This window comes from Symphalangus syndactylus, chromosome 8 (genome assembly GCF_028878055.3).
Source record: "Symphalangus syndactylus isolate Jambi chromosome 8, NHGRI_mSymSyn1-v2.1_pri, whole genome shotgun sequence".
NCBI lineage: Eukaryota > Metazoa > Chordata > Mammalia > Primates > Hylobatidae > Symphalangus > Symphalangus syndactylus.
The window spans coordinates 133,428,141-133,445,286 of NC_072430.2; the positions used below are offsets into that span (position 1 = coordinate 133,428,141).

The 17,146-nt window shown below is 36.0% G+C and overlaps 1 long non-coding RNA gene across 12 annotated transcripts in view; it reads right to left on the reverse strand.

Annotated features, from left to right (window-relative positions):
- Positions 1-14,632, reverse strand: part of LOC129488535 (uncharacterized) — a 273,237-nt gene extending 258,605 nt beyond the window's left edge. For 7 of the 12 annotated variants that reach the window (XR_010122311.1, XR_010122310.1, XR_010122308.1 and 4 more), the window contains exons 1-3: positions 14,513-14,586; positions 14,242-14,329; positions 934-983 (exon numbers count right to left, since the gene is read on the reverse strand). This is a non-coding gene — a long non-coding RNA (uncharacterized lncRNA). Of the gene's footprint in view, positions 1-933; positions 984-14,241; positions 14,330-14,512 lie in introns of all 12 variants that reach the window. The other 5 variants (XR_010122307.1, XR_010122316.1, XR_010122315.1 and 2 more) reach the window with 1 other exon arrangement.
- Positions 14,633-17,146: the final 2,514 nt, after the last annotated feature.

Here is a 17,146-nt window from a genome sequence, read left to right on the forward strand (position 1 = left end):
CTCCATACAACTGAGGAAGGCCATAGGGAGAGGGAAGTGGGAGATTTGTTTCTAATTAAAAGCTTTCAGGCCATTAGTTATGGTAGACACAGGTGAGAGAGAGTGAGGTATGGTGTTAAAAAACTAGAAAGACCTGAAATATAAAAGTAAAAGCTTATAGCAGTTTTCTAACTATAATTTTTTTTAATATGTTAGACATAAAATTCTATAAATGGCAATAAACAAAATGTTACTTTTGTGAACATAAATATGAACCATAAAAGAACACAAAAAAGGAGAAGTGGCATATATATGGCATCTTATATACATAAAACATATTAATTTTTTTGATGAAAAGTTTTTTTGTATATTGAAACATGATATTGATATATACGCAAGTATATCCCTTACATCTAGTGAAAAACTTAAAAATAACACCAGTGAAACATAATTTAATTTTAAATATTATAGCAAGTTTTAAATAGCCTTTTTATAATTTGAACATTATTTGTACTCCAGAATATTATATATTTTACCATCAAAAGTAACAAACTGTCATTATATCCACTTTGAAACACCAGAGAGAAGACAGTTCACAATCTATGATATTCAGATAACATCAAGTTATGTTTCTCTGCCTGTGAATCTCTTTCATTTAGAAGGGAGTGTAATTGTCCTTGGCACGGACAGGGGAAATACCCTGTGATGTTTTAAAAACATCAGTATACCACCCTTATTCTCCACACCATAATTATAAAGGATGACTTTTACTGTGAGAAAACTATTTTCCCTTAGTAAAACAACTGCATGACTGTATTTACTTTGGAATAAGCTGCTCTAAATCTCAATACATATTCCCACAGTGTTTATCACAACCAAAAGAAACTCATTTACATTTCATTAAATGTTCTTGTATTTCTATATTTTAAAATCTTAATTCTTTCAAGTACTCACTTTTATGTGGTCTGCAGCTTGTATTGTTCTTTCTTCATTTCAAATTCTTACTGAAAGAAATTTGATATTTTTGTTTATTTTCTCTTCTAGCTGGCCACAAGTAGTAATAAAAGAGTAATAAAAGAGCTTCATTACATTTCTTTCTATCAATTAGTATGCATTATAATTAGTATCTAATGATTAATTAATTTAATGCATAAACAGTTTTTTTAGACATACACTACATATCAAACATTTTGCTTGGTACTGGGTATACTTTTTTTTTTTTTTTTTTTGGAGATGGAGTCTTGCTCTGTCACCCAGGCTGGAGTGCAGTGGCACTATCTCGGCTCACTGCAAGCTCTGCCTCTCGGGTTCATGCCATTCTCCTGCCTCAGCCTCCTGAGTAGCTGGGACTACAGGTGCCCACCACCATGCCTGGCTAATTTTTTGTATTTTTAGTAGAGACAGGGTTTCACCATGTTAGCCAGCATGGTCTCGATCTCCTGACCTCGTGATCTGCCCACCTCGGCCTCCCAAAGTGCTGGGATTACAGGTGTGAGCCACCACGCCCAGCCCTACTTTTTTAAGGCATGGAGTTTGCAAGCTATTTGGAAACCTATGAAAAATATTTATTTATGTATGATACTTTATAAATTTCTTCACATTGCCCTTTGGACGATATAAGATATGCAGTTAAAATTTCAAATAATGTAATGTTTTTTCTTTGTTTTTACAAAAGCTTTAAAGTGAGAGAGGGGAGGATTAAATTATTTTAATTTGATATAAATAGCATTTTAATCTGTTATTTCCTATCAAGCCAAAATTTTTACCTTTTTCAAATATTTCTAATTCTATTGTGTGGATATGAAGTGTTTTGTAGTTATTGATGATGTCAGTAAATTTCATTTTTAAGTGAACACACATCTTCATCCAACACTTCTGAGTAATATTTCAATTTAGAATTAAAATAATAACTTTCTTATTAAATATCAGCAAAGCAGAACAATTTTAAACATCTACTATGTAGAAACCATGTCAAAAATAAGAATATAAAAATTTGTTGGGACATGGTGCCCTAGAGTCAGACATAAGTTTGGATTTTACCTTCACCACTTAGAAGCTTCTCAGTCTTGTTAATTTTCATCTTTGTGACTCTGTTAATTCATTTTTAAAATGTTTTATACAATAATATGCACATCAAGAGATTGATGAGAAGATTATATTAATTAATATGAAGTGCAGACCCTATGTGTGGTGAGTAAACACTAAATATATATTAGCCATTATTATTAATATTAATTAATGTTCTGAGAATTGATAGGTCAAGCATCTGATACATTTAATTGCCATTTTCTCATTTCTTATTTTTATTGTCTTGTTTTATTGGAAATATAGTTGTTGCATCTGTTTCTTTTTAAAAAAGTATTTATAGTTTTCTCACCAAGTCATAATATTTCAGCTTCTCCAACAATCACAGGGCAACTGATTTTCTAAATTATATTGCTATAACAGCATGAGAAAGTTGAATCTTTCTACTCAGAGAGGGGTACATATGGAGAGGAAACTCATCTTTGGATGTACATTAAAGAAATATCCATTCAGTATTCTGCAAAGCAGTTCTAAAGCTATCTTCTCCTAAGTATTTACAGACAAGCAGCGTCTTTCTCCCACAGACACCTCGCTTCTATAAAGGTAGAAAGTTAACAGTACCAGTACCATCTAGGTTTTCCATCATCTCCCTGGGCTTATGCCTCCCACAGTTACCAACACACATTTTAGAATCAGAAGCTCCTGCCTGCCACTTCCACTGCCATAGAACTTAGGGAAGGCCATTTTCCCTCCTTTGGACAGAAATGTGTTCCTAAAATCTGGAAATGCATTTCTCACTTTAAAAAATAACATGTCAGGTTCTGGTTACTAAATGGCACTTTCTACATCATACTCTAAGCACAAAACCAGGTATTGTTATTTAGACTAACCTATGGAGCCAATTATTTATCATATTATTTCAAAGAAAAAGCGAGTTCTCTCTGCCACAAAATTTTAAAAATTCATTTTTTTTTTTTTTTTTTTTTTTTTTTGAGATGGAGTCTCACTCTGTCACCCAGGCTGGAGTGCAGTGGCACAATCTTGGCTTACTGTCACCTCCGCCTCCCAGGTTGAAGCAATTCTTCTGCCTCAGCCTCCCGAGTAGCTGGGATTATAGATGCCCACCACCATGCCCAGCTAATTTTTTTTATTTTTAGTAGAGATGGGGTTTTGCCATGTTGGCCAGGCTGGTTTCGAACTCCTGACCTCACGTGATCCACCTGCCTCGGCCTTCCAAAGTGCTGGGATTACAGGCGGGAGCCACCAGAAAAATTTACTTTTTAAATGTAAGTGTTTACACTGCAGTCTACTTTTGTTCTGTCTTCAATTACATATTTTAAATTCAGATATTTCAAAGTATCTACATCTGTGCTATTCTGAAGTCAAAGTTGTTTTTTTGGAACTCTCATCTAAAAATTCAATAACACCATGAAGAATCACTATTAATTTTCCTCTAAGATGATAAGAGAGATGCTAGTGTTTACTGAAGAAAGCTATTTTTCCTTCTCACCTCTACTTATTGAAGATGACAGTACATTTCTCCACGCATAAAAGTGTTATATTTTGAAAACCTTCTGAGGTTTGCAAAATATTAAAAAACTACCTTCCTAAGGCCTAACCCTTTACAGCTACTGCTTCTTTAATGTAAAATTCTCACTTATCTTCCAAATCTCACATCACAGCTGGCTTCACGGTTGTGCAAGCTGTGCAGTTGCACAGAAGGACCCTGTGCTTTGTTTAATATACTGTTGTTATGATCTTGAAATTCTTAATAATTTTATCTTTGAACCTGTGTTTTATAAGTTAAGTCTGGTGGGTAATAGAGCACACAGGTGGTCAGAAGAGACACACTTAATGTGCCACACTTAATGAACCCTTGATACCCCGTTGACATATAGCATTTGTGACACCCCCTGAGCACAGAGTTCCTTCCAGTGAACTCAAGTGTGTGGGAGTTCAGTGTGACTCAGAGTACAAAGCAAGTGGCAGTGCCTAGGACTGAGGACACAGAAGCACTGATAGTTCTAAAGCCACACTTTCTGTTCAAGTCCAAACATAAACTTCTGTTTCCATAAAGAAGGTGGTAACATTCTAAGATACACAGAGGAGCAAGGAATCCCATCATATCCATGTTATTTCCTAACTGCTTATATTGAAAATAATGAAATAGAAGGAAAGGGAAAGATAAGGCACCCTGCAGTTTTTTTTTTTGTCTGTCATTTGTTCATCTGTAAACCAAAGGTAGAGACTATTGGTAGGATGTAAGCATATCAAGAAATAATATAAAAATAGTTGAGTTAGTTTTGAGCAGCATTTCCACTGTTCTGGTAAGAATAAAATATGTGTGCATGTACAAGCTGAAAATGCAGATTATGTAACGTTGATGATTCCACATATGAGTTAAATATGTATCTAAAAATGGCTTTGCACATTATAAACTTAAAAATTCATACTTTAATTTTTGTTTTACTTTGAATGGTATTAAATAGCAAATGTAAACATCAGGACAAGTCAAGAGAGAAACCATGGAAGAAGGAAAAAGCTTTCTATGTTCGTGCATTCATGACTCCTTTGTCATCAGGTGTTGGAACAAAGGGCTCCCATATTTTTACTTTGTTCTATACCTTACAAGTTATGTAGCCAGCCTCATATGTCAATGTGTGTGCCAAACACAATTAGAGTCAGTAACTCACTTTCATTTCTTTCCAGAAAATTAATAATATAAGAGTTGTGAATGTAGCTTTGATTCCATGTTAACTAAGTAATAAAAAGTCAAGAGAGTAATTCATTTAAAAGACTGAAAGTTGGCAGTTTTCATTTTAGGTACTTGGTCTTTTTTAACCACTGAGGTGTATTCGTTTGATGTCCTTCCCTGTGCCACACCCTGCAGTGTGTTTCAAAGTGCATTACAATAGACATCAAGGTACGCTCCATCTTATCATCTTTCTTCTTGTTCTCCAGCAAGAAGCACTGTGGGATCCTGGGAGTGAGCTGAAACACAGAGGGCTGCCTTCTCCCCTGAGGTTATTTACACCTGCTCTCTAGAAAATGCCCTCAACAGGCAGAAATCTTGTTTAACACCAGAGTGGAAAGTAGACAGCTCACCCCTAGCATCAACTATTATGCACCAATGATGCATTTGTGTGAACGTGCAATTTATTTGTCCCAGATGCTGATCTCATCCAATCCCATCTTTATAACCATCCTCGGTCAATTCTTCCGGCATGAGGGAACCCCAAACCATCGCTCCCTGAAATCTTGAATCTGCAGATTCTTGCTTCCAGCCCAGAACTCTGTCCCAACCTCTGCCCGTTCCTCATCTGAATCCCTCTAAATACCAAACCTGGCCATTGACTCAGGTGCTGAATCTCGCTTGAAACCTCTCCAGCTTTGTCCTGATGCCAAGCTGAGGTCAGTTTTGTCCCTTGGACTCTAATAAATAATCCAATTCTACAGGTCAGTCTATAGCCCAGTGGTGAATTTAGGTATTGCCTGTCTCTCTAAGGTGAACCACAGACAGAAATAAGGTACTAAACCAGGTGAGAGTGAAAAATAGAGCAGTGCGGCCGGGCGCGGTAGCTCACGCCTGTAATCCCAGCACTTTGGGATGCCGAGGTGGGGGGATCACGAGGTCAGGAGATCGAGACCATCCTGGCTAACACGACGAAACCCCGTCTCTACTAAAAATGCAAAAAATTAGCCGGGAGTGGTGGTGGGCACCTGTAGTCCCAGCTACTTGGGAGGCTGAGGCAGGAGAATGGTGTGAACCCGGGAGGGGAAGCTTGCAGTGAGCCAAGATCACGCCACTACATTCCAGCCTGGGCAACAGAGCGAGACTCCATCTCAAAAAAAAAAAAAAAAAATAGAGTAGTGCAAATCAGAGGAATGAAGCTATTAAGTGAAACTTTTAATAAGCTATTCTTAGTGTAATTCAATTACTCAGCAAGTATTTATTGAGTGACTTTAATGTCATAGATTCTGGGATCATGATGAGAAGAAAAAATAAACAAAAATTTGTTCCCTATGTTTGTGGGAATTGCAGTTTGACACTCTGAGACACTTAAACTGATGACAAAAGTATGGCACGTGCCTTCGTTTTTAAAACTTTTATTTGTACTTCCATACAGGAGGAAAAGAGCAAACATTAAAAAAAAATAAAACAAAGAAAAATTCAGAAGCTGAGAAGAGAGATCACTTGAGGCTAGGAGTTTGAGATTGGCTTGGGCAACGTGGCAAGACCATTAAATTAAAACTTAGCTGGGCATGGTGGTGCAAGCCTGTACTTTCTGATTCTGAAGGCTGAGGTGGAAGGAGCATTTAAGCCCAGGGTTTTGAGGCTACAGTGAGCTGTGATCACACTACTGCACTCTAGCCTGGGTGACGAGAAAGAATCCATCTCTAAAAAACAAAACCAAAAATAAAAACTATAGGGCAGAGACATAAAGCTGATTACATTAATTTCTCCTTGGAGGACCTAGGTTATAGCAGAGAGATTTAAGAACAAATTTTAACAAAGTATTTGCTTCATATTTCTATTCTGGGTAATGGTTGAAAAATATTGAAGGAATGAATAAGCTTTCTGTAGCATTTTTAAAAAGCCACGGTGGCATTCTTGAAGAAAAACAAAAACTCTCATTACTGTCGTTGGTTATTATTTTTGCCCTCTCAGTATCTAAGCTCCCTCCCTATGTTTGTGGAATCTCTCATTATGCAAATTTTGGTGAGATCAATATGAGCATTTTTGATTCCCTTGAAGGAGGCTTTTGTGCGCAGAAAAGTTATTCAGAAGACAACCTTTTAGAAACGAATATTTAATTATTAAAACTCCAACTCCAAAAACCTATTCATCTTTAAACTTCAGATTTAAATTTTAAGTTTTATTATTTATAAGTTAAAGTTTTGGCAATAATTTCTAGGGGAGCTGTGGTAACTCTTTGGTCTTATCTACACAATTCACCATGTTTCTTGAAACAATTTAAATTAAATTGATAAATTTAGTGTTCTTGATTTTCTATTTAAATACTATTTTCTGAGTAACTGAAAAGTCTCAAATACTATGGTCACTTTTACCATCTAATGAATTAAACATAAACATTAAAATAACTTCTCAGATGAATTGATTTAGAGCCCAGGTCAAAGTTTTGCTGCAAGGGAATAGGCCTTTTAAGTAATTCAAAGAGTTTGCCTTGATAGAGGCATTTTATGGGAGAAAAGTGGTTAAATAAACACTTTATACTGTATTTCTAAAATTCTTATTGGGACGACATTGCAGGACTGATTGAAGGTCCTGAGGCATTTCACAGGGTGTAATGTCAGCTAGGGTATTAGAAGATGCTCTTAAGCTAATTAATGTCTAAGAAAATTGTTCAAGCATTTTATTATGTATGTTAATAATGATCTCCTAGAAGAGGCTCACAATCACATTATACCACAAAGTTCTGCCTCAGATCAAGTTTGGAACCATTCTTTTTCTTAAGATGATGAATCTTAAATTAACATCTAATATCAACAGTAAATTTCCACTAAAAATTTCAACCAAGTAAATTACCCAATTGAACAATGTTAACTTATTCTATTCTAGCAAAGTATCTATGATGTTAAAAATACTTAACATGCTAAATCACACAGAATCCTCCTTAACACAAAAATGGTAATATTATAATTTTGACTTCTTCAAATGGTTTCATAACACATTAAATCTTTCCAGGGTTAAAAGATACTTGTGCACTAAAGGAGCACTAATGCTGCTAACTGGGCTTATTTACTAACTAGAGATTTCAGCTGAGTTTGAGGCCTGGGGCTTTAAATGCACAGGATATTTTTTCTTCCAAACATTGCTAAGTTCTTTTTTGGAGTTACTATGTCCAAATCTTTAAGACAATCATGTTTAGGGGAGACTTTGGTAACTATTTGGTCTTATCTATGTGATCCGTCATGTTCCTTGAAATAATTTTAATTGAATTGATAAATTTAGTATTCTTGATTTTCTATTTAAACTACTATTTTCGGAGTAACTGAAAAGTCTCAAATACTATGGTAACTCTTACAATCTAATGAAGAAAACATAAATATTTAATTATGTGAGCTCTCCTAGCCCATATTGTCCATGTTCCCAAATTTAAAACTTAGAATTACCTAATTCTTCCATTTACTAGTGACAATCTGAAAACTCCACTAAGACCATAGCTAACTTTGTTAAATGGTGTTGCATTTCTTTGGATTTTATAATTTAATAACTTTCTGTCTAGTTCTAAAGATATATTGAGATTGAGATTATTGAGAATATTTGAGATTATTTGAGATTATTGAGATTATTATATTAAGATATATTGAGATCATTCTAGTAGATTCTTCACATCCTGAAGTAATTCTGGAATATTCTGAAGTATCCACTTTGAATGTGATGGGATCTTTTCTTGGGCCAGTCTGGTGGCATCTGTTGTTCACTGACAGCAGAAACAGTGATGATGGAGGCCTTATGTTGTGGCAGCAGGTGTGATGGTCACCTGATTGTATCTTGTATGCAGTGTTGGTGGCTGGGCATCCATTCCAGTGTGTTCCTATGGCATGACCTTGCAGCAACCTGCCCACAAACTTCCTTTGGTTCTTGATCATTTTTCAAATCTGGTTCTGGTTTCTAATAGTTTTCAAATATAATACCTTTATGCTTAAGTATTTGCATTCAAGAACTCTGACATTTAAAATGTTTAAAGTAGAAAGGCTTAGTGAAGTCTTAATTGATAATAGATGGCTTTAGTGTTTAGTGATACAATAGCAATTTGTGCCTAGATATTTCTTCAAATCACACTCTAACTTGAGGGCCATTTTAAAGCATTTTATAGTAAATAGTAAAGCTATTCTGTTGCATTGATTGAAAATTAATATGAACATGTATACAAACTAAAAGGTACAAAGCAAATTATTAAAAATGATTAACTTTATGGGATGGAATTATGGGTGAGTTTTTTTCTGCTCGTCTGTATTTTTTGATTTTCCAAAACAAACATTTACTATCTAGGTAATTTTTAAAGTTTTACAGTTGTACTTTTATAGAAAATAGTATATCTGACCTAAATATGGCTATTGCTTCTTGATCAAAGACTTATAAATGTCAACATTATCCACTTATGCTGTTGAGGAAATCACCCAAATAATAGACACAAAACCTGGGAAAAGTTAATTGGCAGCTTATGAGAAACCATGAAAACTGAAGTGTAATAAACTTAAGACCAGGCTGGGCATGGTGGCTCACACCTGTAATCCCAGCACTTTGGGAGGCTGAAGTGGGTGGATCACCTGAGATCAAGAGTTTGAGAGCAGACTGACCAACATAGTGGAAACCCCATCTCTACTAAAAATACAAAAATTAGCCGGACATGATGGCAGGCACGTGTAATCTCAGCTACTCAGGAGGCTGAGACAGGAGAATTGCTTGAAGCCAGGAGGCAGAGGTTGCAGTGAGCCGAGATTGTGCCATTGCACTCCAGCCTGGGTAACAAGAGCAAAACTCTGTCTTCAAATAAAATAAAATAAAATTAATTTAACATCAGTAGCTGCAACACTAGAAAGACGGCAGATCAAGAACAAAGAAAAATCCCTTTTGTTCCAGAAAATCTCCTGAAAAAGAGGAAGACTTATCCAACCCTCAAAGTCACCCAGACAAAGCAGGTACTTTTGGCAAAGAAGGAGCAGAGGAAAGGAAAAGGGGTCAGGTTTAAGTGACTGGAATTGTTCCTACATGATTCCTGGTGGCAGAAACACAACAAGGTTCCTCTCAGACAAGTACAAGTGAAACCTTATGCCCTGGAGTTGAAAGAAATAAACATTCCTTGGCCTTTGTTCTATGCATCCAAAGGATTAGTGGCATGAAATCTACTGGTGCAGAGAACCATTACAAGATGTATTAGCCTGTTTTCACACTGCTATAAAGAACTTCCCTGAGACTGGTAATTTATAAGGAAAGAGGTTTAATTGACTCACAATTCCACAAACTCAGGGAACTTATAATCATGGAGGAAGGTGAAGGGAAAGCGAGCACATCATATATGGCGGCAGGTAAGAGAGAAGAGAGTGTGAAGGAGAAACTCTCAGCCACTGATAAAACCATCAGATCTTGTGAGAACTCACTATCATGAGAACAGCATGGGGGAAACTGCCCCCATGATACAACCACTTCCCTCCCACGACACATGGGGATTACAATTAGAGATGAGATTTGGGTGGGGACACAGAGTCAAACCATATCATTCTGGCCTTGGCCTCTCCCAAATCTCATGTCTTTTCAAATTTCAAAACCAATCATACCTTCCAAACAGTCTCCCAAAGTCTTAACTCATTTCAGCATTAACTCAAAAGTCCACAGTTCAAAGTCTTATCCCAGTCCAAGTCGCTTTGGCCTAAGAGCCTTTAAAATCAAAAGCAAGTTAGTTACTTCCTAGATATAGTGGGAGTACGGGCAGTGGGCAGCTCCTATTCCAAATGGAAGAAATTAGCCAAAAGAAAGGGGCTAAAGGCCCCATGCAAGTCCAAAATCCAGCAATATTGTCATTAAATCTTAAAACTCCAAAATAATATTGCATGCAAATGGAAATCAAAAGTGAGCAGGAGTAGCTATAATCATATTAGAGAAAACAAACTTTAAGTAAGAAACAGTGAAAAAATAAGAAGACAAAGAAGGTCATTATATAATAATAAAGGGTCAATTCAGCAAGAGCATATAATTCTAAGTATATATGCACCCAATACTGGAGCACCCAGATTCATAAAGCAAATATTACTAAATCTAAATAAAGAGATAGACTCCAACACAGTAATATTGAATGTCTTCTACACCACACTCTTAGCATTAGCCAAATCATCAAAATGGAAAATCAACAAAGAAACAGTGGAATTAAACTGGCCTTTAGACCAAATGGACCTAATAGACATTTAAATAGTATTTTATCAACAACTACAGAATATACATTCTTCTTGTAAGCCCATGAGACATTGTCCATGATTGAGCATGTTAGGCCACAAAGACTTAAAAAGTTTTTTTTTTTTTTTTTTTTTTTGTTTGAGACAGAGTCTCACTCTGTCACCCAGGCTGGAGTGCAGTGGTGCACTCTCCGCTCACTGCAAGCTCTGCCTCCCAGGTTCACGCCATTCTCCTGCCTCAGCCTCCTGAGTAGCTGGGACTACAGGCGCCCACCACCACACCCGACTAATTTTTTGTATTTTTTTTTTTAGTAGAGACGGGGTTTCACCATGTTAGCCAGGATGGTCTCAATCTCCTGACTTCGTGATCTGCCCGCCTTGGCCTCCCAAAGAAAAAGTTTTTTAAAAATTGAAATCATGGCAAGTATCTTCTCAGGTTGCAATGGAATAAAAATAGAAATCAATACCAACAGAAACTTTGGAAACTATACAAATACATGGAAATTAAACAATATGATTCTGAATAACCATTGAGTCAATGAAGGAATTAAGATAGATATTGAGGCTGAATGCGGTGGCTCATGCCTGTAATCCCAGCACTTTGGGAGGCAGAGGCAGGTGGATTACCTGAGGTCAGGAGTTTGAGACCATCCTGGCCAACGTGGTGAAACCCCGTCTCTACTAAAAGCAGAAAAATCAGCTGCACGTGGTGGCACGTGCCTATAATCTCTATAAAGCCTATAATCAGAAGGCTGAGGCAGGAGAATCATTTGAACCCCGGAGGTGGAAATTTCAGTGGGCTGAGATTGCACCACTGTACTCCAGCCTGAATGACAGAGCGAGACTCCACCTCAAAAAGCACAAACAAAAACAAAAATCAAACATGGATATCGAGAATTTATTGAAACAAATTAAACTGGAAACACAATATACTAAAACTTGTGGGATTCAGCAATAGCAGTGTTAAGAGAGAACTTTTTAGCAATAAATGCCTGCATTGAAAAAATAGAAAGATGTCAAATAAACAATCTAATTATGCTCCTCAAGGAACAAGAAAAGCAAAAAGAATCCTAACCTCAAATTAGTGGAAGAAAAGAAATAATAAAGATCAGGGCAGAACTAAAGAAAATAGGGACTAAAAGAAACAATACAAAGGATCAACAAAATGAAAAGTTGTTTTTTCAAAAAGATAAACAAAATTGATAAACTGCTAGACTAACTAAGACAAGAAGAGATAAGGCACAAATAAAATCAAGGTGACATTTCAAATGATCCTACAGAAAAAGAGAAGATTATCAGAGGCTATTTTGAACAACCGTACACTAACAAACTGGAAAACCTGGAGGCAATGATAAATTCCTGGAAACATACAACCTACCAAAGTTGAATCATTAAGATATAGAAAATCTGAACAGATCAATAACATGAAACAAGATTGAATCAGTAATAAAAAGTCTCCCAACAAAGAAAAATACAGGACTGAATGGATTCACTGTTGAATTCTACCAAATATGTAAAGAACTAATACCATTTATCCTCAAACTATTCCAAAAACTAAAGAGGACAGAATTCGCATTCTAAAAAGCTGACATTACCCTGATATCATAACCAGACAAAGACACAATAAAAAAAGAAGTCTACAGAACAATATCCCTAATGAACATGGACACAAAAATACTCAACAGAATACTAGCAAAATAAATTCAACAGCTCATCAAAAATATAATACACTGTGATCAAGTGGTATTTATACCAGGGATGCAAGAATGGTTCAACATACATAAATCAATAAACATGATACATCACATCAACAGAATGAAGGACAAAAACATGATTATCTCAATGGGTGCAGAAAAAGCATTTGACAAAATTCAGTACACCTTCGTAATAAAAACTCAATAATCTAGGCACAGAAGGATCACACCTCACAATAATAAAGGCTGTATATGACAAACCCACAGTGAACATCATAGTGAATGGGGAAAAGTTGAAAGCCTTTTCTCTAAGAAGTGAAACAAGACGAGAATGTCCACTTTGACTACTCTGATTTAACATAGTACTGGAAGCTATATAGCCAAAGCCATCAGGCAAGAAACAAATAATAAAAGCCAAATTGCCCTTCTTCATAGACAACATAATCTTATATATTAAAAAAAAAAAAACTCCACCAAAAATCCCTTAGATTAATGAACAAATTCTGTAAAGTTGTAGGATACAAAATCACAAAATTAGTAGCATTTCTATACTTCAATAATAAAATCACTGAAAAAGAAATAAAGAAGGCAATCCTCTTTACAATTGTTACCAGAAAGAAATATCTAGGAATAAATTTAACCAAGGAGGTAAAAGATCTCTACAAAACTATAAAAACTGATGAAAGAAATTGAAGAGGACACAAACAAATGAAAAGATATCCCATAGTCATGGATTGGAAGAATTATTAATAATATTGCTAAAATGACCATATTGCCCAAAGCAATCAACAAATTACGTGCAATTCCCTATCAAAATGCTAATGTTATTTTTATAGAAATAGACAAAACAATTCTAAAATTAATATAGAACCAAAAAAGAGTGCAAGTAGCCAAAGTAGTCCTACAGGAAAAGAATAAAGCTGGAGACATCACACTACCTGAGTTTAAAAAACACATTACAAGGCTATAGTAACCAAAATAGCATGATATTGGTATTAAAAAAAAAAGACACATAGGCCAATGGAACAGAACCTAGAACCCAGAAATAAATTCACATATTTACAGACAACTGATCTTCAACAAAGCTTCAAAAAACATATATTGAGGAAGGGACACCCTCTTCAATAAATGGTGTGGGAAAAACTGGATAACCATACACAGAAGAATGAAATTGTACCCCTGACATATCCCTGAGATAGGGATCTCTCACCACATACAAAGTCAATTCAAAATGATTACATACTTAAACATAAGACCCAAAACTATAAAACTACTAGGAGAAAAAAAGTAGAGAAAACTTTTCAGGACATTAATATATGCAAAGATTTTATGGCTAAGACTCAAGAGCAAAGGCCACCAAAACAAAAATAGATGAAAAAGCTTCTGCACAGAAAAATAAGCAATCAACAGAGTGAAGCAACAACCTCTTGAATGGAAGAAATTCAAGATAACACAGAGAAGCTGAGGTACCAGCTCAGCCAGAGTGGGGAAGAGCAATAATCCGGCTCCTGGGGTGCCTAAGTCCAGGCCTAGGCTCTGGCACAGCATTTCTGTTCCTGCTCTGGGGCAGAGGGGAGTCCCCTGCCCTAAAGAGTCCCAGCCTGGGCAGCATTTACCAAAAGCTTACTGTTGGGCTTTACATGATCATTCCAGTGGCCAGGCAGAACGCCACATGGGCCAGTGGCGGTAGTACCCACAGGGAGAGGCTCCTCTGCCTATAAAAAGGGTAAGGAAGAGTGAGAACATTATAGCATGGTTTTGAGTGTCAGCTTAGCTGCAGTAGAATTGAATATCAGGCAAATTTCTAAAGTTTCTGGACTCTAATTTCTGGCTCATGGTGTCTCTGAACTCACTCAGGGTCTGAGATAACCAGCTGCCCTGAAAGAAAGAAGACAAACCTGACTGGCTTCACCACCTGCTGACTGCAGAGCCCTAGGGTCATAAGTGAACATAGGTTGTAGCCAGGTAGGGGTTACAGCAGGCCTTGGGCAAGACCCAATGCTGTGCTGCCTTCAGGTCTGACACAATGCAGTCACAATGGTGATAGCAACAGGAGTGCTTGCATCACCACACCTCCTGTTCCAGGGAGCTCAGCACAAAGAGAGAGAGTTTGTTTGTTCAGCAGAAAGAAAGTAAAAAGAACAAGTCTTTGCCTGGTAATCCAGAGAACCATTTCAGATCTTATGAAAGACCACAAAGATCTTATGAAAGACTCTATGAGTCTGCAAAAACTACAGTGATATTGGGGTTGGGGCCAAAGTCCCTTTGAATACATGGAAAGCCTTCTTAAGAAAAATGGGCGCAAACAAGCCCAGACTCAGAAAATTGTAATAAATACCTAAGTTTTCAATTCCCAGACACCAGTGAGCACCTACAAGCATCAAGATCATCCTGGAAAATACAACCTCACCAAATAAACTAAATAAGGCATCAGGGACCAATCCTGGGGAAACAGACATATGACCTTTCAGGCAGAAAATTCAAAATAGCTATTTTGAGGAAACTCAAAGAGATTCAAGATAACACAGAGAAGCAATTCAGAATTCTATTAGATATATATACCAAAGAGATTGAAATAATTAAAAAGAATTGGGCAGAAATTCTGAAGCTGAAAAATGCAATTGGCATACTGAAGAATGCATCAGAGTCTTTTAATAGCAGAACTGCAGAAGAATTAGTGAGCTTAAAGATAGGCTGTTTGAAAATACACAGAGGAGACCAAAGAAAAAAGAATAAAAAAAAAAGCATGCTTAAGAGATCTAGAAAATAGCCTCAAAAGGGCAAATCTAAGAATTATTGGCCTTAAAGAGGGGTAGAGAAAAAGATAGGAGTAGAGAGTTTATTCAAAGGTAGAATATCAGATAACTTCCCAGAGAGTTTATTCAAAGGTAGAATATCAGATAACTTCCCAAACCTAAAGATATAAACATTCAAGTACAAGAAGGATATAGAATGCCAAGCAGATTTAACCCACAGAAGACTACCTCGAAGCCCTTAATCAAACTTCCAAAGTCAAAAATAAAGAAAGGATCCTAAAAGCAGCAAGAGAAAAACAAACAAATAACATACAATGGAGCTCCAACACATCTGGCAGCAGACTTTTCAGTGGAACCTTACAGGCCAGGAGAGAGTGTCGTGACGTATTTAAAGTGCTGAAGAAAAACTTGTTTAACTAGTGAAAATATCATTCAAATATTAAGGAGAAATAAAGACATTTCCAGACAAAAACTGAGGGATTTTATCAACACCAGACCCACCCTACAAGAAATGCTAAAGGGAGCTCTTCAGTATGAAAGAAAAAGAAGTCAATGAGCAAGAAGAAATCATCTGAAGGTACACAAGTCACTGGTAATAGTAAGCACGCAGAAAAACAGAATATTATAACACTGTAATTATGGTGTGTAAATTTAGTAAAAAGACTAAATAATAAACCAATAAAAAATAATAACTACAACAACCAACTTTCCAAGACATAGACAATATAATAAGACATAAAGATAAACCACAAAAAATCAAACAGTGGGGGAAGATGTTAAAGTGTAGAGTTTGTATTAGTTTTCTTTTTGTGTTTGGTTTTGTGTTTTTTATGCAATCAGTGTAAATTAGTTATCAGTTTAAAATAATGGGTTATAAGATAGTATTTGCAAGCCTCATGGTAACCTCAAATCAAAAAAATAAATAAATAAAATAAATACACACACAAAGCAACAGATTAAATTATATAACCAGAGAAAAATGCCTTCACTAAAAGGAAGACAGGAAAGAAGGAAAAAAAGGTCACGTAACAACCAGAAAACAACCAAATGGTAACAGTAAGTTTCTACCTAAATAATAGGATTAAAAGTAAATGTACTAAACTCCCCAGTCAAAAAACATAGAGTGGCTGAATGAATTTTAAAACAAGGCCCAATGATCCTGCCTACAAGAAACATACTTTACCTATAAAGATAGACTGAAAATAAATGGATGGAAAAAAGATATTCCACGCCAAAGGAAACCAGTAAAGATCAGGAGTAGCTATACTTAGACAAAATAGACTTCAAGACAAAAATTGTAAGAAAAGTAAGAGAAGGTCATTATGTAATGATAAAGAGGTCCGCTTAGAAACAGGATATAGCAATTGTAAGCATATATGCACCCAAAACTAGAGCACTCAGATATATAAAGCAAATATTATTAGAGTGAAAGAGAGAGATAGACCTCAATACAATTAGAGCTGAAACTTCAAAACCCAACTTCCAGCATTGGACAGATCTCCCACAGAGAAACTCAATAAAGACACATCAGACTTAACCTGCACTATAGACTGAATGGACCTAATAGATGTTTGCAGAAAATTTCTTCAAAAGGCTGCAAAATAGAAACTTTTCTCCTCAGCACACGGATCATTTTCAAGAATAGACCAAGATAATTAAAGATCACTCCCAATAATAGACCATATGGTAGATCACAAAAACATCATGAGTCTTAAAAGATTGAAAAAATTGAGGTATTATCAAGCATCTTCTCTGACCACAATGGAATAAAACTAG